The sequence below is a fragment of the Mustela nivalis genome, assembly GCF_964662115.1.
Source record: "Mustela nivalis genome assembly, chromosome: 2".
Taxonomy (NCBI): Eukaryota; Metazoa; Chordata; class Mammalia; order Carnivora; family Mustelidae; genus Mustela; species Mustela nivalis.
In genome coordinates this window covers 69,943,544-69,970,235 of record NC_139021.1, presented here as the reverse complement: position 1 = coordinate 69,970,235, position 26,692 = coordinate 69,943,544, and the positions used below count along the sequence as shown (strand labels likewise).

Genomic DNA, 26,692 nt, shown 5'->3' with positions numbered 1-26,692 from the left:
CCCCAGCTGTGCTCCTGGACGACAGGTAAGGGGTTTTGGTTACTGCATTTACTCTCTCCCCTTCCGTTAGCCAGAATGGTGATTTTTCTCCTCACTGTGGGGATTATTTTCCTCCTCCTTTGCATTTCGGGTTATTTTGGGTTGGACATCAGACCTAGTGGATTTTACCTTGTTGGATGCTAGATATTTCTGTCTTCCTATTAATATTTTTGAGCCGTTCTGGGGCACAGCTGTTTGGAACAGTTCAGCCTTTTCAGTCTTGCTCTTAGTTTGATGGGCAGGGCCCGAGCCGAGTTTGGTTTGGGGCTCATTTTTCCCCACCACTGATGCAAACCCCTTCGAGTATTTTTCCTGACGGCCCCTGAATTATGAGGCTTTTCCCCTCCGGCTGGTGGGGATGGAAGTCGTTCTGGCCCTGTGTGGACACTGAGGACTGTTCCCTCTGCGAGTTGCAGGTGTTTCCCTCCTTGGCCTGAGATGATTCCTCACCTGCGCCGATCTGTTCTCACTGACCGCTCCGAGGGGGATCCCGGAGTTCTCTGTCAAAGCAGCTCTGCCCTTGCTCATTCTCTGCCCTCAAACTCTCGGACCCAGTGCCCGGACTCTTAGCCCCGAGACCACGGCTCTCAGCCTGGTCTGCTCTGCCTGCGGCACCGCCTGGAGACTGTGCCCGCGGCGTCTGGGCTGTGGCACGGCCCCCGCCTCACTTGCTCGGACCATCCCCCCACCCCCACCCCCGCGTGCTCACTGGCGGCCGTGGCTTCCAGGCTGGTGAACTGAGCACCAGAGCTTTGTGGGGTTTTCCAGTGTTTCACTCATTCCAGGCAGGAGGGTCAGTCCCGTGTGTGTTCCTCCTCCTCGCCTGGAAGCAGAAGTAGGCCCCCCGTGCTTGTTAATTTCCTCTTTGTAATTGCTGGAGAGGTGAGGCGTCTTTTCGGATCACGTGGATTTCTTCCTCCTTGAACTGTGTGTTCTTGTCTGCCTGGTTATATATATATATATATATATATATATATATATATATATATATATATATATATCTTTTTCTTAGTAACTTGGAACAGCCCTGTATGTGTTTCACAGATTAATCTTTTGTCAGCATATATCGGTTGTTGCTGTCTTTTCCTAGATTGAATTATCTTTTCATTTAAAAGATGATGCTATTTTTGATGGCCCGAAGTTTTAAGCGTTAGTATAGTCCAGTTTTGTCAATATCCTGTACAATCAGTGCATCTTTTTGTTTTAAAAAATCATTCTTTGCCCTCCAGTCATTAAGATATTCTACTATATTTTCTTCTAAAAGCTTAATAAGGTCTTTATGTTTTGGACTATAATTTATTTGGAACTGATTTTAGTGTGTGGTGGGGTAGGGATCCAGTTTTATCTTATTGTTTTCTCGTTGTGACCGCCACTTGTCCCAGCCCCATGTAGTGGTTCGTCTATCTCTGCAGACAAGAGTTGGGGCTAGAGACGTGCCCACAGGAAGGCCTGGCCACATGCTGGCTGGCATCCAGGAGCCGGCATTTTGGAGTGGGGGCGGGGGAGGGGGTACCAGCACTGAACAGGTCCTCCCTCTACCTTGACTGTGTAGATCACATGGCTTACACTTCTGTTCTATGAGTCTAGAATGCTTTATGTGCCCAGCAGAGGCTGTCTGCATGACCAACCCCAAGAAAGGACCTGACACGGGGTCTCTAAGGTGTTTTCTTGATAAACAACATGTCACACATGTCGTCACAGCTCACTGCCTACGGCGTTAAGTATTTCCTCTATGCCTGCCCCGGGAGAGGTCTCTGGGAAGGTGGTGGCTGATACCCTGTGCCCTTGGCCCTTCTGCTGCTTTGCTCTTCTGTTCCTCTGCTGTGATAAAGTCCCAGCTGTAAGCATGACTGTGTGCAGAGTTTTGTCCTGTGAGCCCTCCTTAGAATCATCAGAACTGGGAGCAGTCTTGGGGACTTCTCAGGACTAGGTACTGAGCACTATTTGTAACCACTCTTGGACATTAGTTCTTCATCGAAGCCCCTAAGCTTCCTTCCCTTTCGGGCGGTTCATACAATTCCTGGCACATACACTGTGCCACTCAATAAATGGTAATTAATAACCCTAAGAAAGGATCAGGTAAAGTCTATGGTAGCTTGGAGGAAGGTGTTAAATATTCAGCAGTAAATCTTTCAGGCAGGTATATTTTATGTTTTTGCAATTAGTGACATAAATTACGATTCCTGACCGTAAATAGATATGGGGGAAAAGGTTATTTTTTATCATCTTGGAATATTTATAATTCATCTAATGTTTTCAGTTAACAATTTCCTACCTCCTTCATTCATGTCTAAGAATTTAAAATCCCAAGGTCATTTAGCATGCATGGCATTCCCACCATTGTGTCCTGCTATGGCCTGAATGTTTGCGTCTCCTGCAGAATTCCTGTTTTGAAGTCTTAGCCTCCGATGGGATGGTATTAGGAGGTGGGGCCTTTGGGAGGTGATTAGATCCTATTTGGGAGGTGAGTGGGAGTCGTGCTTGATAAAAGAGACCCCCCAGAGTTTCCCGGCTCCTCTTACCACCACGCGAGGACACAGTGAGTCTGCCAGCTGCAACCCAGAGGAGGGCCTCACCAGAACCTGGCCATGCCAGCACCCTGATCTTGAACTTCCAGCCCCCCGAACTGTGAGAAAGAAGTTTCTGTTGTGTGTTAGTCATCCAGTCTGTGACACTGTGTTAGAGTAGCCCACACTGAGACAGGTCACCATGTGATTTCTAACACAGCACGCCAACTCTTCAATCGAGTTGCTTTCATTCATACCGCTCCTTTAGGGAGCGGTTCATTACCAGTGAATCGCTTACATCACAGTGATTCCATGCTTCATAATGTTTTGAAAGACCTGTCTACAATAATTTAAAATATTTTTTCTCCAGATATTATAATTTCTATTTCTCTATTCATGTGTTTCTAAGGATGTCTCTATTTTGTCGTGTCTTTAAGTCCTGTTGACTTAAGTTGATCTAGACACAAGGTGAGTGCATACAGAACGATTGGCCACATGATCTAGACGTTGTGAGCTGCCACACAGTTAACTGTGAATCTTCCCCTAAAACTGGAACACTTGTCTAATTTGTCTGTTCAGTGTCTTTGTCCCTTAGAAATTCATGTGTGAGACCAGCTTTTCCGCAGTGGGTTTTTCTAGTGGCTTCTGTGAACAGATCAGAAGGGTCCGACTAACTTTTCTCCCCTCTTGAAGGGAAGCAGATTTCAAAGACTGCTGTAAATTGAGCGTAATTCTTTAAAAAAAGATGTTACTTTGATCACAAGTAGGCAGAGAGGCAGGCAGAGAGAGAGGGGGAAGCAGGCTCCCCACTGAGCAGAGAGCCTGATGCGGGACTCAATCCCAGGACCCCGAGATCACGACCTGAGCCAAAGGCAGAGGCTTGAACCCACTGAGCCACCAGGCGCTATTGAGCATAACGTCTTGAACCATACCCGCAGGGAGCAGAGATTCCTTCATCGCTCATGATGACTGCCATCTCTCTCCAGGCCTTAATTCTCCACAGCTCTCCGTAAACAGGTCTCTCTCCATTCACTTACCACAAAAAAAGTGTCCAAAGAAGATTTGTCTTTTCTGTTCGAGTTTTCAAGTCTGATATCACACTCTCCAGGGGATCACTGCTGCCATCCACGGTTTCCTGTCTGCTTTTGTGTCCACTTTATTATGAGTTACTGTCTTGTTTTGTCATCATCGGGTCCCGTTAATATTCCCGTGTCGGGTGGTTCTCCCAGAGTGGAAGTGGGAATGTTTCCTAGTGCACTGCTTTTTAGACTGATGAAGCAGATGACTTAACAGGCATGTTAAACGGGTGCAGACCCTTTGCCTTTTCTCTGTAGATAGCAGGTGCTTCACTTGGGAGAGTGTTTAGCTATAGGGAAAGGCCTCCCAAGTGTCGGCGGTTTAAACAAGATTCTGCAGTCCAGCAACCCAGCAGGCTCCCCTTTCTCACTGTAAGCCCTATCAGTCTTAGCATGCTGGCTTTCATGCTCCTGCTTGTTACCGTCTGGTCTCAGCATAGGGTTCCCCTCTTACCAGGAAAGCAAATCTGTCCCTAGGATTACACCCTCAGCACACACCCCCACCCCACCCCCGCCAGCAGGTGGAATGCTGGGCTCCAGGGAGTCTTAGAAAACAGGGAAGAAGAAAGTGCTCATTGGATAATAATGTCTATTATTATCTATTATTCTATCCATTCCCTCAGTCCATCACCAGGGCCCAGCACAGTACTGCCCCAACCAAGATTAGGTCTTTGTCAGCAAGGAAGAAGGGAGAAGAGGTCCTGCATACACCATATGCTGCAGATAGGACTTTTCAGTCTCTGTCTTTCTCTCATAATCCACGCCCCACCCCCCAAACTGGTAGATATCAGATAGCCACCAGGATTCCTTCTGAACATTCCTCCCCTTTGCCAGACTCACTCATATACCTTCCCCTTGCTCTTGGGGGAAAAATCCTATCTACTTATAAGAAATACAAGGTCCAGAGGTCTGGCCCTCCGCACCTCCCACCACCCGATCTTGCTCTGTGCCATCCCTGCTCTCCACATCCTCTGCACCAGCCCACAGTCCTGTTCCATACCCTCCTCTCCTGCCACGAGGGTGTGCACTTGCCATTCACTTTGCTGAGCATTCTCTCCTTTGTCCCTTTCACTCCTGACCTTCTCCACAGGCTCAAAACCCCTTAAGTACAAAGGACGGAATTTCAAGTATCCCCTTCTTCATAACACTAATAACACAACACTTAGAACATTAACATTCTAAGTTTACATTTATATGTGAGCCCCTTTTTTGTCCTTATCATAAGTAGACAATGAGGTCCACAAGAGCAAGGATCCGACAGAGTTATACTCACGATTTGTATTCTTTACAAATGCTTTTGGCTGTGGGTTATGAGAAAAAGTGGCTTAAATAAAAATAGGGCTTATTTTTCTCACATAATAACAAGTCTAAAAAAAGTCAACACCTGCTGGCATTAACGTTGCTTAACAGCATCATGATCCGTGTCTTTGTTGTGTTCCTGTGACTCTCCTCATGACTGCAAGATGGCTGCTGTGGCCCAGCCATCCCCTCCATGTTTAAGAGAAGGAGGCGTTACCACTGACCTGTGACCCTGTCATCAAGGAAGCAAAAGATTCCCTGGAATCCCCCCACCCACCGCCACCAGGTACTTTCTTCTTGGGTCACCTTGTTACTTTGCCCCTTCTAGCCAGAAAATGTAGCTTTTTCCAGGCTCTTTACTGGAGGTGAACAAGAGAAAAAGGGAAGAAATAGGAGTTAGGCCAGCCTACCTATAGTGATCCGCCTACTCCTTTCCCTGCACATTTACCTGAACATGTACTTTGGTATTAGTGGACAAGTAGGAGAAACTCACTTGCTTTGATTATTTATACATTCATTCATCCCTTGTCTGGTGTGAACCAGTCTCTATACTCGTACCCTATACACACATTTTTTTTTTTTAATTCTCATAACAGCCCTAGCAAATAGACATTATTATCCTTATTTTGCAATTAGAAATGGAATCTCAGGAAGAATAAATGACTTGACTGAGGTTGTGCAGCTCAATAAGGGGCAGGACCAAGCCTCAAAGCCAGACCTCCCTCCCAACAGAGCCTTCTTGCCATCCACAGCGACACCCCGCTTGCTGGAGTCCTTCTGGCGGATCTCTTGCGCTTGACCTTGTCCTGCTGCGGGGCATGGACAATTGCTTGCCAGAGTTTTGCTTCTACATTAAACATATATTGGCAGAAACAGTTGGTTAATAATATTGCAGCAGTAATGTGCGGTGACTGTATCTTTGGGGTCTGATAAGGTGACTTTAATTCCCTGAGCAGGGTTGGAATTTTTAGCACGGGGCCTGGGATGGTGGCCTCCTTAATAGGCCTTTACCCGGCACTTAGTCCATACTCTCGGACTCTGAATCATTTGTATAATCTTGCCGTTTAAGTAGGTGAGCTCCTTTGCCAGGAGCTTTTTTGCCCTTCATTATTCCCGAAAATCCCAGTGTTCTTGTTTCAGAATAAATGAAACTGTGATCATCTATATTCATGCCCTCAGCTTAGAGTGATGCATTTACGAACTCAAATACTCAGACATTTCATCCCTGTAATGTGCTTTTTAATAGCATGTGTGGTTTGTATGTGTGTGATTGTAAAAGTAATAGATGCTCAAGTGAGAGAAATTAGGGAAGAAGAATAAGAAAAATTACTCATAATTCTGTACCACCCAGAGGCAATGACTATTAACATTTTTGGCATATTTCTTTCTAATCTTTAAATTTTTTTTTTCTTTGCATAGCTGAGTTCATACATTATTTGCAGTTTTCTGCACTGTGATTTTTCACATAACGTAGATAAGCCTCTCTGTTATTACAAGCATTGTTGCGAATGGCTGGTAATGTCACTTCATTAAGAATACGCCATCTTTCATATTTTTTTAAATGTGCACTAAAATAAAACAGAGCCCCTTAAGTAATAAATAATAAATAAAATAGAGCCCCTCGAGTAAAAATACTCTGAATATTATTTTCTGTGCTTTAGGACATTTTCTTGATAGATGTGCTTCAGCATCCATCTCTTAATTTTAAGATTTTGTAAGTGTGTTTTGTGGTGTTGCATGCCGAAGTATATTCCCCATTTCGCCGATCTCCTCTTTACTCTGGCAGTGTCTGGTCTCTTTCTGAATGCCCAGGGTCTTCCTCATTTCATGGCTCATGTGGTTGGTCTCTGTTTCCTGGGCTATTCTTATAGGGCTTGATCTCTTCCTGCCCAGCAAACACTCGGGTGCTGGCCTCAAGTCCAGATTCACCAAGACGACAGTGTGAAAGTTTGCGTTCTCTCTGGCCACCCCCATTCCTTCTTTCTCCCCAGGAGATGTGGAGTGTCAGGCTGCCTTCTGGAAGTCTGAGCCACCGCAACACGTGTTTGGGGAGGGATTTTACTGTGATTTCTTCCGGGGCCAGGTCTAATGCTTAAGTGTGTATGGAGATGGTATTTTTTGTCGTGTGTGTTTTGGTTTTGCATTTCAAGGCCTGGAGAATAATTTATTCTACTCCCTCAAGTAACAGGTGTTACAAATATAAGAACCTGTCAGAACAGAAGTTCGGGTTTGAATTTTTTTTAAAGACTTTATTTATTTGACAGACAGTGATCACAGGTAGGCAGAGAGGCAGGAACAGAGAGGGGAGGAAGCAGGCTCCTCGATGAGCAGAGAGCCTGATGCGAGGCTTGATCCCAGGACCCTGGGATTATGACCTGAGCCAAAGGCAGAGGCTTTAACCCACTGAGCCACCGAGATGCCCCTGGATTTCTTTTTTTTTTTTTTTTTAAGATTTCCTTTATTTATTTGAGAGAGAAGAGCACAAGGAGGGGCAGGTGGGGAGAGGGAGAGGGAGAAGCAGGCTTCCTGCTAGGCAGGGAGCCCAAGGTGGGGCTCAGTCCCAGGACTCTGGGATCATGACCTGCACCCAAAGCAGATGCTTAACTGACTGACCCAGGCAGGCGCCCCTAGATTTTTTAATTTTTAGAAAAATACATTTTGTGTATTTTTTTTCAGAAGACACCATTTCCTCTTAAGTCAAGTGCATAATTCAGGGGCGCCTGGGTGGCTCAGTGGCTTAAATCTTCTCCCTTCAGCTCAGGTCAGGATCTCAGGGTCCTGGGATCGAGCCCTGCATCAGGCTCCCTGCTCCCCTCTCTCTATGCCTGCCTCTCTGCCTACTTGAGATCTCTGTCAAATAAATAAATAAATAAAATCTTAAAAACAAAAACAAACAAAACCAAAAACCCCACAAATGCATAATTCAGGAGTGGTTTTTTTGGTTTCTTTTTGGTTTTTGTTTTTCTCCAGCAAGGTGTCTTCCAGCTCTGTGTTGTAAGAATGGAGAACTGGTACCCTGTGTTCTCCTTCCAGTTCCAAGCGCTCACCTGGGACCTTTCCTTTTCTTTCTCTATATGTATACGAACCTGCATGTGATTGCATTGTGATTGTCAAAAAGTCTAAAATGCTTCTGGGGTTTGCACATGGCTGTTCCCAATACAGAAATCATCCGAGACTTGAGTCTGATAATTTCTCCGCAGGTGATTAACCGGCTTGTTTATGCCCTGGAGGCCTGTCAGTCTTAGAACGGCATGGTGTGCGGGAGTCCAGTCTGCGGGCCCACTACCGACAAAGCCTTGGCAGGAACTTGAGGCCCTGTCTTGCTCTGTGGTGCCTTGTGGTGTGAGGATGCCCTGGCTGCTCCAGGAGGCTGGTCTCTTAGAGATTCTTGTGACTACCAACCAGCCTTGCATTCCTCTCTTGTGGGGAGAAGGAGGCTGTGGGTCTAGGGGTACAGGGGCTGCTGCCTGTGGTGTTATGAGGAGTATGGTCCAAGGCTGTCCTTACTGCAAGTGAGCACAGCCTTTGACTTGCACATTCCTTTATCCCTGCTTTTACTTCTATGTCGGGCTCTTTCTAGAAAATTACTCGTAATGGAAGGGGTAGCATTCCATATCCTTGGCTTCGAGAACCACTTCCCACCAGTACATCCTTTATTGAAGGGTGGTGTGTGGATCACCTTGTGGACACCATGATGTGAGCCTTGGATTGCAAACACTTTCTTTTTTTTTTTTTTTTTAAGATTTTATTTATTTATTTGATGGACAGATCACAAGCAGGCTCCCCATTGAGCAGAGAGCCCGATGCAGGGCTCGATCCCAGGACCCTGGGATCGTGACCCAAGCTGAAGGCAGAGGCTTTAACCCTCTGACCCACCCAGGCGCCCCAGGATTGCTAACATTCTGTAGAGGAAGAGCCACTCGAAACCTGACCCATCTGCTAACAGGTCTTCTACCTGCATCAGAGTCCACCGTCCCCGTTGATCATCAACGACCATCAGACACTCTTATTGTCATGGTGACTTTTCCTTGGTAGAACGAGATGCTGGCAATGTTTATATTTCAAAAAATGACCAGATCCTTCAGTCCTGCGGCAGGTGTCCCCTGACACTGAAAGGATGAATACCAGGAAGACAGAACATGATTTAGGTGTTCCTCCAGCCTCCTCCTTCTGCTGTTTTGTATCTGGCCACCACACCGGTAGCCTCCAGCCCCTTGGCTGCCCAGCTCCCGTGTCCCTTTTCTTCTCACCATCTGGCCAGCCAGGCAGCCTGTACAGCCCGACATGGTTCATAGAAATCTTCAGTAAGGTTGGGGGGTGGGGCTCTGCAGACTTCCCCTTTCATTCTTCATTTCATTTCTTTCTTTCATTCTTCCAAAAAGTTGTGGCCAGTACAAGCCTTGCAGCCAGTGGGATGGGTTGAAACCTCCATCCTGACCATGCCCATCCTTGCTCAAAATCCTGACCATGCCCATCCCTGCTCAAAATTCTTCAGGGACCCCCCCCCCCCACCAATTGCTCTAAGAGTCCAGGCAGGTCCTTACTGTGGGCCACAAGGCTCTGCCTGATCCCGCCCCGCCTGCCCCGTCTCCTGTCGCTTTCCTCCCAGTGGGCTTTGCCTCCTTTCTGTTCTCACACATACTGTTCCTCTTCCCATTACCTCCTCTCCTTTCTTCCTGTACCCAATCTTCTGCTGACCCTCTGGATACTTGTCACCCTAGCCTCAGGTCTTTGCTTGCATGTCTCCTTTTTACCGCGATTGTCCCTGATTGTAAAATTGCCTTTCCTCCCATCCTCTCCTAACACCCACCCTGGGGTAATTTCCCCATAACACTTAGTGCCTGGTAACATCCAACACACCGTCTGTCCTAACTGTACTGCATCTCTCTGCACTAGTGGGTGAGTTCCGAGAGGGCCAGCAGTGTGTGTGTTCTGCGTTCATCTGTGCTCTTAGTGCCCAGACAGAGTGGGGTGTCCAGGAGATGTTTGTTAAGCCAATGGGAAGAATACTGAACCTAAGTCATTGCCCTGTTTTCTTTGTAGTTTTCTCTTCGGGTTACAATTCACTTTCTTTTAATACACTAGCTGGAAGTTTCCAGACACCAAGGGCCAAGATCTAGATGTATTTAAACCTTCTCTTCATGTGGGGAGAGTGCTAAGCAGTATTTGCTTGTGCTGCACCCAGTTTTCAGACCTTTGCTGGCATTGGGGTAGGTTTTCTGAAGGTCCAAGCCACCTTAGACTTAACAGGGACCCCCTCACCCTCCACCCCATATGCCCAGCTCACTGCAACAAAGTCAGAACGCTGGCAGCAAGCTCAGGAACACTACAAGGGCCCAGGACATCTCTTGTCCCAGATGCCAGGTGCTCTGGTCCATTTAGACATCCCCTAAGGCCTAAACACTGCCTGTAAGGATATCCAGGCCTACATCTCCCCCACTACTGGGGGCAGTGTCATCTACATGCGACTTCCTTTCCTCAGTGGGGCACCAAAAAGGGGCAGGTCCCTTTTTTTTTTAAAAAGTTTTATTTATGTATTTGACAGACAGAGATCACAAGTAGGCAGAGAGGCAAGCAGAGAGAGAGGAGAAAGCAGGCTCCCCGCTGAGCAGAGAGCCCGATGCTGGGCCAGATACCAGGACCCTGAGATCATGACCTGAGCCAAAGGCAGAGACTCAACCCACTGAGCCACCCAGTGAGGGGCAGGTCCCTTTTAAGTCTGTTGTAGGACCCATTCCTCAGCACATGAGCACAGCTTCTGGACAGAGAGACTTCCCAGTGTGCCTCTGCAAACACCATGTTCTCTTCTGTTCCTTTGCTAACATCACTAATATTTATATAGGGCTTGTTGTGTACCAGGCATTGTTCTAAGTGCTTTGCAAAGATGAAGTCACTCCACCTTCCTAACGACCCTATAAAGCAGGCAGTATAATTATACATATTGCTTCACCATGTGTAGTACATCTTTGGGGAAGGGGCACCTGGGTCTTGGTACAAATTGCTATACAGTCAGTGCCTGCTCATTCTGTCTCTTTGCACAAGGGATGGAGGGGGAGAAATAGTATTTGTTCAGTGGAGCATGCCAGAGGGGCAGATTTTCAGGCCCTTGAAAAGGAGGTGCTCCCCGGGTCCCCCAGATGTCCGTATACTTGCAATGGCAGTGACCCACGTCTCCCCACCTGTCCCTCCAGACAACATTCCACACTTCTCTGCCTGTTGGCAGGGCTCACCCCATTTCCTGTCCTGCATCTTCCTGCCTTGCCTGATGTCTGAAGTCTGGTGGCGCACAGGGGAGAGCAGTTGAGCACAAGGTAGGACAGAGGAGCCGTTTCGTCTCTGGCCCTGGCTGATCTCTGCTTTGAGGCCGTCTCTTGCTTCACAGTCTTTGTGGGGTGCACACCAGGGTTTGTGATCCCCTGTGTTCAGCCCTACTACCTCATCTGCTCTGATGATGGGGCCTCGTGAGAACCCCATAGCCACTCGGAGGGGATGAACTACATTCTAGACATGGAAATACCTTTGGGACAGGAAAGTGATTTTCTTAATTACAAAAACTATTGTGTAATAGTTTATATGGGTTATGGAATTGCTGTTTTACAGTGACCCAAATAGTGCTGTGATTTAAAGTCTTGCTTCTCTGGTTCAGTTTTTCATCTTTGTCAGCATTATGTAGGCATGCAGATTAGTGAATCAGATCATTGTATACAGACTGTTATGAGAAGGGGAAACTCACGACGCCACACTTGGTCACGGCTCCCTTCCCAGCAGCAGCACTCATCAGTGATTTTTGCTAATGATGTTGATAACCACTCTGTAGTTCTAAATAACATGCTTATGTTACCATTTCTGGATCTGCCCTTTGTTATTTAGTGAATCTACATTTTCATTAAATTTTAATTTTAGTTATATCAGTATTTGGTATTTATAATAGTTCAGCTCTTTATGCATTACCTTAAACATTATTCACAACGAGCCACATTTGTATGTCATAATGATTTTCCCTGCAGATTCTTTTTGTGTTTTTAAAACAAACTGTCTTAGGGTGCCTGGGTGGCTCAGTTGTTGGGCATCTGTCTTTGACTCAGGTCATGATCCCTGGGTCCTGGGATTGAGCCCCGCATTGGGCTCCCTGCTCTGCAGGAATCCTGCTTCCCCCTCTCCTACTCCCCCTGCTTGTATTCCCTCTCTCACTGTCTCACTCTCTGTCAGATAAATAAAATCTTTAAAATAAAAATTAACTGTCTTAATTTTTATTTTAAAGATTTTATTTTATTTTTTAAAGTAATCTCTACACCCAAGGTAGGGTTCATGAGATCAAGAGTCACATGATCTACTGACTGAGATAACCAGGTGTTCCAAAATGTCTTAATTTTAAAAAATATTTTATTTATTTATAGAGAGTGAGTGAGCAAGAGAGCATGAGTGGAGTACAGGGGTAGAGGGAGAGGGAGAAGCAGACTCCCCATTGAGCTGGGAGCCTGATGCGGGGCTCAATCCCAGGACCCCAAGAGTATGACCTGAGCTGAAGGCAGATACTTAACTGGTTGAGCCACCCAAGCACCCCTTTTTTTTTTTTTTACTTTTAATTTTTAATTTTTTATAAGCATATATTTTTATCCCCAGGGGTACAGGCCTGTGAATCACCAGGTTTACACACTTCACAGCACTCACCAAAGCACATACCCTCCCCAATGTCCATAATCCCACCCCCTTCTCCCAAACCCCCTCCCCCCAGCAACCCTCAAATGTACTAATTCAGCCTCAGGTGAAAGTGCACAGGTTTTCTGTCAGTAAATTTAAAAATATTGGGCACTCTGTCAGCTTCAGCTTTTTGAGTTCTGTCTAGGACAAAGTTCTCTGTTTTGCGTCTGGTTCCTCTAAGCCTGCAGACAGCTATTTTCTTCAGACTCCCACCCTCATTCTAGAAACTGACTACCTTCACCTTGCTCATGTTGGACCCTGTTTCCTTCCTTGTTAGGTGGGTGACAGGCTCTTGTAGCTTCTGGAGAAGAATTTATATTTGAAATACCCACATTGTAGCCTCACGTTAATTGGAGATTGTGGTAGTTCAGCTAAGTATAGAATGTTAGGTAAGCAGTCGTTTTTCTCTCAGAATTTTGAAAGCTCAGCTTCCTTGCCTTTGTTCATCCAGTATGGATTTTAAGAGGTTCAATTCCCCTCTGATTCTTGATCCCTTATATGAAAGGAGATATATGTAGGATCTTCTGGTGGTATTCAGGGTTCTGGATATAACAGTGTGATATACTTATTTACTTACTTAAAGCCTTATTTACTTACTTAAAGTCACGGCCTTTGGTTCTGAAATATTGTTGAATTATTTCAGTGATGATTTTCCTCCAGATATTTTTTTTTTATATACACTCTGCACTTAAGTTCTTTAGATTAGTTAGACTTCCTATACTGGCCCTCAAATATTGTCTCCTTCCCCTCTTCCCCCTGCCCAACTTCTTTGCTTACTCTACTTTCTGAGGTATTTCTTCACCTTTATCTTCTAAGCCTTCTGTTGAGATTTTTATTTCCACTACCATAGTTTTAATTTTCAAGAGCTGTTTTGGTCATTACTCCTGAATTGTTTGATGGGGTTACAATATCTTTTCCTTCCCTGAGAATAGTGAAGATGTTTTTTTCTTTCCTTCTCCAAGTAATATCTGTTGTCCCCTGTTTTGATTGTTTGGGGTGTCTTTCTTTTTTTTTTCTTTTTTTTTTTTCTGTAATGACACTTTATTTTTTCTTTTCTATTTTTTAAAAATTTATGTTATGTTATTGACCATATAGTACATCATTATTTTTTGGTGTAGTGTTCCATGATTCATTGTTTGCATATAACACCCAGTGCTCCCTGCAATCCATGCCCTCCTTAATACCCATCACTGGTTGAACCCATCATTCCACCCTCTCCCCTCTAAAACCCTGTTTGTTTCTCAGAGTCCACAGTGTCTCATGGTTCATCTCCCCCTCCAATTCCCCTCCTTCATTTTTCCTTACTTCTCCTTATGTCCTCCCATCTATTCTTTATGTTCTACAAGTAAGTGAAACCATATGATAATTGTCTTTCTCTGCTTGACTTATTTCACTTATCATAATCCCCTCCAGTCCCATCCATGTTGATGCAAAAGTTGGGTATTCGTCCTTTCTGATGGATGAGTAATATTCCATTGTATATATGGACCACATCTTCTTCATCCCTTTGTCTGTTGAACGGCATCTAGGTTCTTCCCACCATTTGGCTGTTGTGGACATTGCTATGAACATTGGGGTACATATACCCCTTCTTTTCACTACATCTGTATCTTTGGTGGAGATACCCAGTAGTGCAATTGCTGGGTCATAGGGTTGCTCTATTTTTAACTTTTTGAGGAATCTCCATACTGTTTTCCAGAGTGGCTGCACCAGTTTGTATTCCCACCAATAGTGTAAGAGGGTTCCCCTTTCTCCACAGCCTGTCCAACTGCGGTGTCTTTCATATTGGCTGTGTATAATGATCCCTGGTTGTCCATGCCAGTTTGAGTACATCACACATGCACAGCAGGGCAGCCCTAAAAAGCTGAATGGACCTTTTGGAGCTGGGTTTGTGTCCTATGATCTTCACCATAGGGCGGCAAATCCCCCCCCCTCCCCACCGCCACTTCCCTAAAACCAGTGTCTGTAGGTCTTTTCTCTTGGGCTCCCAAATGCCCTCTGGTAAATTCTTCCTGACTCTTGCTGAGGGGGGCGGTCCCACCTGGCCACTCTCATTCTTAGGGCACATGAAGGGAAAAGGCTCTGCTCACAAAATTATGTTCAAACCTTTTATCTTAATGTTCCTGCCTTCATTATGGTACCCCTTTCCCCAGCTGTACCTGTTGGCTTTCAGAATCCTATTTACTCTTTACAAAAACTGAAGCCTCCCCACCCCACCCTCTAGTCTCCCAAAGTATAAAGGGCAGTGGTCCAGCCCTGGGGGATTTCAGGGCATCTTTCCACTCTGGCTCTCTTCTACTCCATTTCCAAGGACACCTGTTGCTACACATTCTTCAGCCTTCAGAGTATCTCTAATACAAATCTGATTCTTCTCTCCTTTCATTTATTTTCCTTTACTTCTTTTTAAAATTGAGGTACAATGTAAAAAACAAATGCAGTTATTCAGAGACAAAGAGCTTGAACAGGCAAATCCAACCTTAACCACTCCTCACATCAGGATAGAGAACATTTGCCACCTGCCAGAAAGCTCCATCGTGCTTCTTCTCCATCAGAAACCTGTCTGTCCCAGTTGGTTTTGCCTGTTCTTGAAATTCGTAACAATGGGATCGTACAGCATGTACTCTCCTGGCTTCTTGTGCTGTGTGTAATATCTATAATTCCTCTACCTTATGCCCTTTGTTACTGCACCACAGTATCCCATCTAATGATTGTATCACAATATACCCACCCATTTTGCTACTGGTGGGTACCCGGGTCATTGCTCTTCGAGGACTCCTATAAATAACGCTGTTGTGAACACTCTTGAATTATATCTTCATTAGACCAGTGCATGCCATTCTTCAGGGACAGTCCTGGGAGTGGAATTGCTGGGTCATCAGGAAAATGGAGGTTGAGCTTCAGTAAATCTCTCCAGATTGTTTTCTGTAGGATGCACCAAGCCAGTTGCTCTCTTATCCTTTCCTACTTTGAGCTGATGGATTAACTTTCTGAGTGAGCTAAGCCCCCTTGTTCACCTGCTCTCCAGGTTCCACATTTCTGTGGCTGTTCTTCCTCACCTCTTACTTAGTCCTGGAGTGTTTACTGTCTTTGCAGTACGGTGTGTGGAAGGAACAGAGCTAAGTATGTGTTTCCAGTCTGCCATCTTTAGCTCTTAGGGCTCGAAGATGGCTTTTAGCTCTCAGTCTCACCAAACATGATTACTCTCGTGTCTAAGTCCTTTCTGCCAAAAAGTTTCAGAAAAGCAAGGTTTCATTGTTCTCAGTCTTTCATAACTACCCCAGACATTGTATTCTGCATTCCTCATTTCCAGCAAAATGACAAGATCATTCTGATTCCGTGTCCAGGCCAATCTGAATACCCTAACATTTAACCTTATAGGTTCCCAAGCCCATGTTCCAAGTGCTCCCCACGCCCTTGGCACTTGCTCAGCATTTTGGTCTGAAGACACAGTGGAACCCCGGCTTGGGAATTAGACTGTGTTTCCCCCAAAGAACTAAGGATGCGTGTTGGCCCCCACCCACCCCATGGGCTCCTTCTGGGGCCTCCTTCCAGTGCAGAAATGACAGTAAGCAGGGTGGAGATGACAGTGAGGAGTCCCACACACCTTCTTTGCTCCCAGTGGTGGTGACCATGCCCGCAGACAGGATGGCAGCATCTCAATGCCTGAGATGCTATTGAGCTCTCAGACCTTGAATGTCCTATGCATTCACCATTCAGACCCTTCTGCAACAGACGGACACTTTATCCTCTCCTTACCCCCTTTACCTAACCTTCTTGCATCACAGAACCAGCAAGGCCATAGTTTACATCATTTGATGTGGTTTTACTAATTAGAAGAGCATTAGCATGAGGAGGGGCCCCAGTGTCCTGACCAGGCCAGTCGACTGGTCACATAGTGAGGGTTTAGTACAGTAGCAGGTGCATCAGGGTGCAGTAATGCCCATACTTAGCACATGGTAAGAATTGTGTGAGGGATAGCGGACATCATATTTATGATTTCTTCTCATAGAGTGAGCTTCTGAGTCACCTAGGAGGGTTATTTGCTTTACTTGGTCAAACTCGAACTTTGACCTTGGCAGACCTCACTCTTTCTTTGGGGTCCCAAGAATATATTCAGCCTAAAGACCCTTCATCTTTATTTCCTCTGCTTCTTCATCTATCAGAGTTGTGTTACCCCAAAACCCCACTCATTTAGTACATTTTTCTTCTATTAATGTAACTAGTAATATCTCTAAGTATAGATAACCACATAATTATTCATCTGCCGAACCTCTAATCAGATGCATTCAGTGTACTCATTACTTCACATATATATTCCTCTCTTCTAGTATATTAAATTCCCTTGCAATGATTGTTACCTATGGCTATAAATAATGGTTAGGTTTTTGTGCTAACTGGTAGCAGCATTTTTTAAAGGAAGGAAAGACCCAGAAACTGACAACACTAACAGAAATCCCAAATATTTTGCTGGGAAGGTAAACATTGCAGGTGGGAAGGGAAGCATGATTGTAACTTTTGCAGAGTTCAGTGAGTACATTCATCTGTGTTGGGGATTAACTAGGTTACTGTGGGTGGCCCTGAGATCTCATCGCCAGTTACATATAATGTTATTTCTGTGGCAGTTCTTAGTTGGAGTCCAAACAGCTCGTGTACAAACCAGCTTTTTCACACAATACATTGGCAGAGTGAAAACTGTCCTCGAAGTTTAAAAATTTTTATAACTCTAATGTCTTTCCCCCTTGAAAAAAAATACAGCTGGATGCTAGTAGGGGGATGATTTATCAAGCAGCAGACCTTTGTGGGTGAATGTATCTGTATTGTAATGTTTTTAAGTACAGTATTGGGATGAACTCGGAAAGTGTAGAGCATCATCTTTATCGAGGAGCTGACATCACTCTGCCCAAGTGGAAGGCTTGAATACAAGTGGCATTGCTATCCAGTCCCCCTTCCAATTGCAGTGACCTCCCTGATGCCTTTGGCAGCTCTGATGATTTGGTCCAAGAGTCTGCTGCCGTGTCCCCCCTCTTACCACCAGCTGGAATGCCTGTCGGCGTGATTGCCCTGGATACTTTTCAACAAGTCGAGAACTCCTCGATAACTGACACACTTTCGAAGGTCCTAATTATACCTCCTAAACCCAGGGGTCACGTTATTTGTTGTCTTAAGTAAGGCTCTGAGAGTTCTTTGCTCCTTGTCGTCGGTCAGTGGTTCCCTGACCTGTCCTATGGGTCCTGATGGGTCCTGGGAGGGTGGTCCGTGGCATCGAGTGGCAGAAGCCTTGGGAAGGCATTCGAAGCTCCATGAAGAAGGAACTGTGTTTGTCCCCTTCAGCACACTACCCCAGGTACCCAGCCCCATATGCGGGACATCATCATTTTCATTTCTCATTCATTGAAAATAGAGCAAGTTTCTGCTGCTGCTTTATACCTGGACAGATTACATCAGCGCATCGTTAGGTACGAAGTGTCATGGCGAAAAGACGATGGTCGTGTTGAGGTCCTTATGTTGGTGCCCTGGCAGATAGAAACTCACTAATGGTGGCAAGGGGCATGTTCCTAACTGATTGTTGCCCAAAAGAGCACAACTGGTTGGTCACAGAGTGAAGCTTAAAACCCCTGTGTCCACCCTCCCTGAATCCTCACTGGGAACAATCCCCCCACACACAGGCCAGTTCCCAGTTCTCAGACCAGCCTTCCAGGGTGGAGCCCAGGGCTCCATGCAGCTGGGCACTGGGTCCGGATTCCCAACTCCCTTCCCTTAGACCTTTCAGGCTCTAGTCTAGCAGGTTCTGAGGATCCTTGCATCAATTGCATCACAATCTTAGAAGAGGAGAATGGTCTTATCTTGATGCATTTCGCATTTCTTACTCTGAAATCAAAAGAGGATTACCCCCTGATCAAGAAAACATGAGTTTATAGCTACTAGTGTGAGAACTCTTAACTCCGAGTTATTTTTAGTGTATTTTCCCAAACTGGCAGGCCAGCGCAATGACCATGAGGGATTGGCAAGGCTGAGAACTACAAAGTAAAATGTCAGCCTTTATTTGTAAATTGGTTCCATCAGAGACATAGAAGCGTGAAAACAGATTAGGGGTATTGTTCTTTTTACTGGGATAATTAATCCCATGTTGTTGAAAGGCTGATGATCATTACAGTATTTCTTCATGTGAACAGGAATAGCTCTCATTTGAAGTTTTGGGGTTTGGGTTTTTGTTTTTTTTTTTTACTCATTATTGTTTTCAGTTTGGGGTGGCAGTTTGAAAACTAAGTTGTATCTGGACTATACTGTCTTATGTGAAATTCAGAGATTATGACTGTGAAAAAGACCTTAACTTCTCAACAACTGTTACTCAAACATACAACATCAAGTTAATAAACAAAACCACTTTGCTCTTTGTTTCCCAAAATGGAGATAACTGATTTCTCTCTTAACTTTTCTTCCATACTTCCTGAATTTCTAAACAAATTATAGCAACGGTATAAATAAAAAGGAGAAGAAATATTCCAGGTCCTGGGAATTAGAACAAATCAAGCCATAGAAACTTGAATTGTAAGATGTTAAGACAAGGCTGGCTCAGATGATAGGCGGAAGATTCTCTAACTCTGTTGCTTTTGTTTGGAGCAACTCACTTCATCTGTGTCTACCTGAGACCAAAAATGAACTGAAAGAAGACCCTTCTAACATTTCCACAGGGGTAGCCTAGTAAACCTGCTGATCAAAATAAACAGCAAACTTCAAACAAGTAGTCAGGAAAGTTTTCAAGCTTTTCCAAATGGCACAGTTTGTCACTAAGACCAGACTCGAGCTATCAGGGAAGTTATTCGAGTCTGATAAATATTGTTCAAAAGTATACAAGAATTATAAAACATTAGTAAACCTTTCTAGGTAAAAAAAAAAATGCTTTAAGGGAGTAACTATGAACCAAATGGTTTAAATGATTATTCTAATCATCTAATGAAATAAGTTTAATGAAAATAGTCAAAATCTACCTCATCTTGGATTACAAATATTGATCCTAATCTTTATCACTATGGGATTATCCACCCCTCAGAAGTTATCATAAACCTAAAGCCCATATGCAAAGCTACCTGGTCAGTCTAGGAAACCTGCTAGAGGAACCTGAAAGTGAAGGGGGAGAGGGAATGACTAGACCAGGGGGCATGGGAAGGGGCAAAAGAGTAGGAGCTACATTTTTCAAGTGTAAAAGTTGGCGGAAATCCCCTGAAGCTGCTCCTTGGCTCTGTGTCACAGACTGCAGACCTCAGCTGTGTTAACCCTTGACCCCAGATCATTTTGGGACCTCTGAAATGTCCAGATGTTATCTTAGACCAAATTCTAAACCCAGCCTTGTTTCCAAGGGATCATTTCAAACACATTCACTGTATTCTTGATTAAGGGGCCCCATCAGCCCTTAGCTCCTCCTCTGGGGGCTTCAGGACTGGATGAGGACTAAGAAACTGAGCAGAGTGGAGCAGAAAATCTCAAAGCCCCCACGGAAGAACTACTGATGGCACTGAACATTCTGTTACAGAGTTAACGGAATGTTCATTCTGTATCTGATCTCCCTCCTTTCATTGTATCTTGCATTATCTCATTAGGCAAATGTACTTGTCTTTAAAGCTCACTGCATATATTCTGTACACAATCTTGTGATTAGTTTGGTACAATGGCTGCTAGCATGAAGGTTGATTTTGTCCCAGTTTTGTCAGAACCACACCACACACTCAAAACCAGTGCCACTGATAATGATGAGAATCCCAAGCTTTTTCTTACTTTGAAACAATCAGGCAGACAGGTCACAAACAGCATAAAGAAGTGAATGGAAGAGATTTCAACTTTCTGTGGTAATTGTGTTTGCACTTCCTTTACACATTTATAATGTATTAGCCATATAATGTATTTAGAATTCTCTAAAAAGAAATGGAAAAGGAAAGCACAGAACCTTATCAAAAAATACAGCCAGCTGAATCCCTTTCCCTCGGTTACACTTTTTTAAAAGTCTAGTGTAAGTATAATTACTCACCAATTTCTATTCTGAAGTTGGTAATGACGATAGAAATAAATCTTTCTGTTCCTTTGTGCTACAAATTCAGTGAACTAAAGACTGAAACTCCAAAAGGTTGCTTTAAATATATCATTTATAGAACTAACCCAGAAAAGAATTTCAGCACCAGAATCCAAGCTCCCAGACTCTATTAACAATAACGCAAGAAACAAGGCCTCAGGATGCTGAGGGGTAAGGGAGTGTGTTCCACAGACCTGAAGTGACCCTTCCCCTCCCCCACAGTCTCTGGCTGTGGCTCCCAATGACACTTTATAGGCCACAGAGGGGCTGCCTCCAGCTGTCCACACTTCTCCAGGGAGTCACTTCTACAGGGCCATAAGGGAGCTAATACTATCAAAACAAGGAATGGGGAGGTATTGCAAGGTACACTTGTTACCCTTCCTTTTTCTATCAGGGTAAGACCTTAATGGATAAAACAGAAGAAAGCATTCCATACCTTAGCTTTTAACTCATCTGGGATTATCTAAGGTAACAGTTATAAAACTGGCTTGAGATCCCACTGCACCTTCACGATTCCCAACCTGTCACCCCCACCCTTGTTGCTTAATGCTTCAGTCCGCTCACAACTGAAGGACACTTCATTTCCAGCAAAAGCTTCCCTGAGGTGGTGCACTGCTAAGCTGGCTGGTTCCCACCAGTGATGGATTCTAACCCTGGATGCAATTCCCACTAGACACAAAGCTGCTGGGATATGAAACTGTATTGACAAACACTCTACAAAATAAACTTCTCAATGGCATAAACATGTAACAATGACAAGGTGAGGTAGATATATTGTTAGTTTGCTGAACCTCCAAAAAAACATGTGCCTACACTATTAAAGTCAGTGTACTGAGAAATGACAGCTTAAGAATTAGCTACTTAAAGCCTTAAGTCTTACACTCACTAAGCTATTGCTAATCTGTTCCATTAAATTTATTAGCAATGTATATCTGAGTTTAAATTCATCATTAAATTGTAATTATACTAAAGAGCTGAACAAGAGACCTAAGTAGCACTTTCCTCTTAGGTAATGCCTGAGTTAAGAGTGTAAAAAAATAAAAATAAAAAATGTTATTTTTTAAGTATTTTTAGAGCCTTGCAGAAAGGAGTGACTTTCTGCCTTCCCAACCTATATAAAATGTAAAAACATACACAGATTTTTATTGTCCATCTGCTTCACTCATTCTCATTGCCATTTAAACTAGCTAATATACCAAACATTTCACTCATTTATCTGGTAGCTACTGTTTTAGAAAGGGAGCTCCATGAAACAGGGGATTTTTAACTCCTCCTCCCAGCCTAGCACAGTGATTGGCATGCAATACGTGCTTAATGAATATTATTAAGAATCAAAACTGGTGCACCTGTGTGGCTCAGTTGGCTAAGTGTCTGCCTTTGGCTCAGGTCATGATTCTGGATCCCCAGGATCAAGCCCCACAGGGGGCTCCCTGCTCAGCTGGGAATCTGCCTCTCTCTCTCTGCTCTTCACCCCACTCATGCTCTCTCCCTCTCTCACTTTCTCTCGCTCTCAGATGGATAAATAAAATCTTAAAAAAGTATATTTGGGGGTGCCTGGGTGGGTCTGTCGCTTAGGCATCTGACTCTTCATTTCGGCAGGGGTGGTCTCCACTGATCCTAGAATCAGGCTCTGTGCTCAGTGGGGAGTCTGGTTAAGATTCTCTCTTTCCCTCTCTCAAATAAATAAATAAATAAGTCTTTTAAAAAGGAATCAGGGGTGCCTAGGTGGCTCAGTCGTTAAGCATCTGCCTTCAGCTCAGGTCATGATCCCAGGGTCCTAGAATCAAGCCCCTGCTCAGCGGGAAGCCCGCTTCTTTCTCTCCCACTCCCCCTGCTTCTCTTCCCTCTCTTGCTGTCTCTCTCTCTGTCAAATAAATAAATAAAATCTTAAAAAAAAAAGAATCAAAATACCTGAACCTTATGTTTTTAAAACAATTATTGAAGAGACTAAATCGTAAGACCTAGTATAAAAGTATTTTTTTAATTGACCTGAGACATAAATTGTACTGTTAAAAGGTTTTTCACTTGGGCACCTGGGTGGCTCAGTGGTTTAAGCCGCTGCCTTTGGCTCAGGTCAGGATCTCAGGGTCCTGGGATCAAGTCCCATATCGGGCTCTCTGCTCAGCAGGGAGCCTGCTTCCCTCTCTCTCTCTCTCTCTGCCTGCCTCTCTCGCCATCTACTTGTGATCTCTCTCTGTCAAATAAATAAATAAAATATTTAAAAAAAAAAAGGTTTTTCACTTGTAAGTTGGTTTTGAAATAAATTTAAAAATCACTCCAATTCCATTCCATAGTTATTTTTTTTTCACTGATTGCTTAGTTCTGTCTTTACTTATTATAAAATTACTACAGATTTCATTTGGCAAAAATTAAATTCTAGGAAAGAATTCTAGAATATCACAGAATAATTGGAACTTCAATTCTGACAAGCTGGAAAAGAAATGGTTTGTAGAAAGAATATATAATACAATATAGTAAAGCTATAATTTTCTCTTTAAATCTAGTTAGCAGACTTTTTCTTTTTTAAGATTTTATTCAAATATCCTGGCTGACTTCTTGGACCTCTCATTTAGGTTTGTGTATATTTTTCTGATGCCATTAAAGTTGAATCTGAACGAAATACTCAACTATAGTAATGCAAATGTTTAAAATTAAGAATCTATTGGAGTTATCAACTGAACTTTCACATTTTCTGATGATCTAACTCATTAAATACCTTATAATTAAGTCAATTTTAAATATAAAATATTTTTTTTTAAAAAATAGCCCTAAAGCCCAAAGAATAGTTGATATCCTCGGAAAATTTTACCATACAGAGAAGGTACAATTTATATGTGAGAATTATTATTTCAAAATATACATGAGAAACATCAACTTCTCATATTTTACTTGAAAGCTATATTCATCGATCCATAGCATGATTCCCTTCTGGACTCTAAGATTACACAGCTGTGCTAATTGTCCTTGCTAGAATAAGAAAATAAGAAAAATGGCCCCACCTATATAACATGGCTTATTTATCAAAGGTCATTCTGGGATTACGACAATGCCTGTTCCTCTCCCTCGTCTATCCCATCAAAAAAAGTAGTCCTGGAAAATAGAGTACTTCCAGGAATAACAATCATTTGAATTATACTTCACTTCCTCTGTGTTTTAGTTACATTAATGCTTTCTACCAATGCCAACTATACAATATCCACTGAATGTAGAACAATACATACAAGCTTTACCATTATCTATTTCCCAAGCACCAATAGCAGACCTTCTAGCACCAGATGTACTGACTTCAAGGCCACTCAAGACATGGTTTGTTTAAGCACAGCACAGTCTTACAGTGGTGTAGTCTATAGCCTGTGTGAGGACAGCGAGGACCAGCCAAGAATTTCTGACCCCGACCAAATCGTCTCTTATCTTACCAGCAAACATGTGGGAAGTCACGTAGGTGAGTGCACAACACATAGCACAGACCCTTTCTCAGTGCTACTGGACTTTATCTACCTAAGCCTTTTGTTTGGCTATTTAGCCTTTAAAGGAGGCACAAGTCAAGGCCTGGTTTGGTCCTTGTCTCAAGCCTTACTGTGGCCTCCCACAACTCTCCCAGAGAAACAAAGTTTTAAAATAAATAAAAATGTTTACTCATTCATATTCTAGATTACTGTGTTTTTGCTATTAACCCAGAGAATATTTTTATGTCAGTATTCTAAATTTAACCAGATGTTGTCATTTCTTAAGTATTATACCATTTAAGCTTTCCAAATGAAGGGGTTATCTTTTAATGGAAAATACTCATTTCACATTGAAGACAGAACATAATGTCCTTGGCTTAGCTATTCTCCAACAACACAGGTCCTTTTTTGTACAGTATGCTTAGCTATATGGTAAGGCTAAAATACTACAAATTTATGCATGGAATCAAAGTCTGAAGTCCTCTATACTAACTAGAGATGTTTAAAAACCATAACCACAACTTAACATATCAATTTTGGATGAAATTCAATGTTTGTTCATGAGAATGGGAAAAAATTGAAACATGGGGGCTTAAGTGGGTAGGAGAAGAATAAATGAAACAAGATGGGATTGGGAGGGAGACAAACCATAAGTAACTCTTAATCTCACAAAACAAACTGAGGGTTGCTGGGGGGAGGGGGTTTGGGAGAAGGGGGTGGGATTATGGACATTGTGGAGGGTATGTGCTTTGGTGAGTGCTGTGAAGTGTGTAAACCTGGTGATTCACAGACCTGTACCCCTGGGGATAAAAATATATGTTTATAAAAAATAAAAAATTAAAAAAAAATTTTATAAGATGTCCCAGGATTTGAATGAATATACTCAACACCATTTGAAAAGTGACCCAACCATAGTTTTAAGCAAAGAAACATTTATTATGGGGTGATTTTGAATTTACTATTGTTTCAGGCAATAATATAATAAGTCAAAGAAATCCTGGTTTTAATATAGCTAATGCAATTACAATACACTGAGAATAAAAACTCATCTATTATGAAAAGTAAATATTATAGGTAAGAATTTTAAAGAATTCATGTAAATAGAAACAACTATTTTTAGGTCAAACTAATTGTACTCAAAACTCAAACATAACAATTTTATTTGGAATTAAAGTATAAACCAGGTATATAATAAGAGAACACTCAACAGAACAATGCTAAAAGACAGTACTGAGAAAAAATGTAATGTTATCCAAATGCTGTCAGATAAATCAATGTTTCTTTTCAAAGAGTGTGCACAGTAATTGCTGTGTGCTTTAAATGTAATAGTATGGAAGTTCTACACAATTTGTGTCATGGTTTAAAAAAATGATTATGTCATTATTTCCAAGATTTGAACCTAGTCATAATATAAGAAATGAGGTGAAGCCATTTCTCTATTTTGACTTCTAAATTGATATGTTGCATTAAGAAAGTCACATTTAAAAGAATACGTATGGGGCGCTTGGGTGGTTCATTCAGTTAAATAGCTTCTGCCTTTGGCTCTGGCTCAGGTCATGATCCCATGATCCTAGGGTCCTAGGATTGAGTCATTGCCCCCTCTACCCTCGTTGAGCTCCCTGCTTAGCAGAAGAATCTACTTCTCTCTCTCCATCTCTCCCCTCTCCGCTCATGCTCTCTCTCCCCTCCACTTTCAAATAAATAAATAAACAAAATCTTTTAAAATAATAATAAAAATAAATAAAAGAATGATTACACAAAGACAGTCAGACATCCAACCTCAGATACCTGAATTCAGTTCCCCTTACTGTTCTTGAAAGTGTATGTTTCAAATCTTTATCACTGTCTTCATAGGCCTTACTCTCAGCAAAAACAAACAAAACAGAACACAAAGAAAACAATAGTTCAGTTTCATAGAAAAGTAAAGTTCATCAGGCCGAAACCTCCAACTCCCCTCTCCTCTAAAATAACTCTGGGCATTGCATCCTTTGTTCCTCCCAGAGGCAAACTACTCTACACCTTCCACAGCACAACACTCCCCCACCTCCTCCAGCCCCCCACCCCTCACCTCCTCACCCCCTCAACACCCCTTCCTGCCACCTGCATCTTCCACACCCTTACCACTCCCTCTCCTCCTCTAAGACCACACCTCCCCTGCATTCCTGAAGGCCCTTCCAGCCTCCTTAGGACCTTTCTATTAAAACTTATCTATTAAAACCTCCAATATGCTTCCAGGCTGGAAGAGAAAGGGCCCAGAAGCAGGCTAGGTGGCCTCAACAACCACCAAACTCTATCTGTGAGGCAGGAAGAGAAAGGAAAAAGAGGAAAGCCTTACTACCTATCAGGACTGTACCTACACAACCTGATTTGAACTTGAGGCCAGCCTGTGAGATATTATTGAATGTGTTTTCCAAATATGAAACCAAGCATAAAGAGGCTATGTAATTTGCCCCAAGTTACAAATGGTTGGTAAGTTTCAGTGCCAGAACTTTAACCCAGGTCATCAGATTCCCTAAAACCATGCTCTGTACCGTGCACCTCACCCTACTGTCCCAGCAG

General features: G+C 43.3%; 1 protein-coding gene across 1 annotated transcript in view; it reads right to left on the bottom strand.

The window, feature by feature from the left end:
• The window catches only part of LOC309859431 (phosphatidylinositol 3,4,5-trisphosphate-dependent Rac exchanger 2 protein-like), a 112,260-nt gene extending 86,317 nt beyond the window's left edge, over positions 1–25,943 (bottom strand). Inside the window, exon 1 of the mRNA XM_082720090.1 lies at positions 25,922–25,943. The gene's annotated coding sequence lies outside the window, so the exon portion shown is untranslated. The remainder of the gene's footprint in view (positions 1–25,921) is intronic.
• Positions 25,944–26,692: the final 749 nt, after the last annotated feature.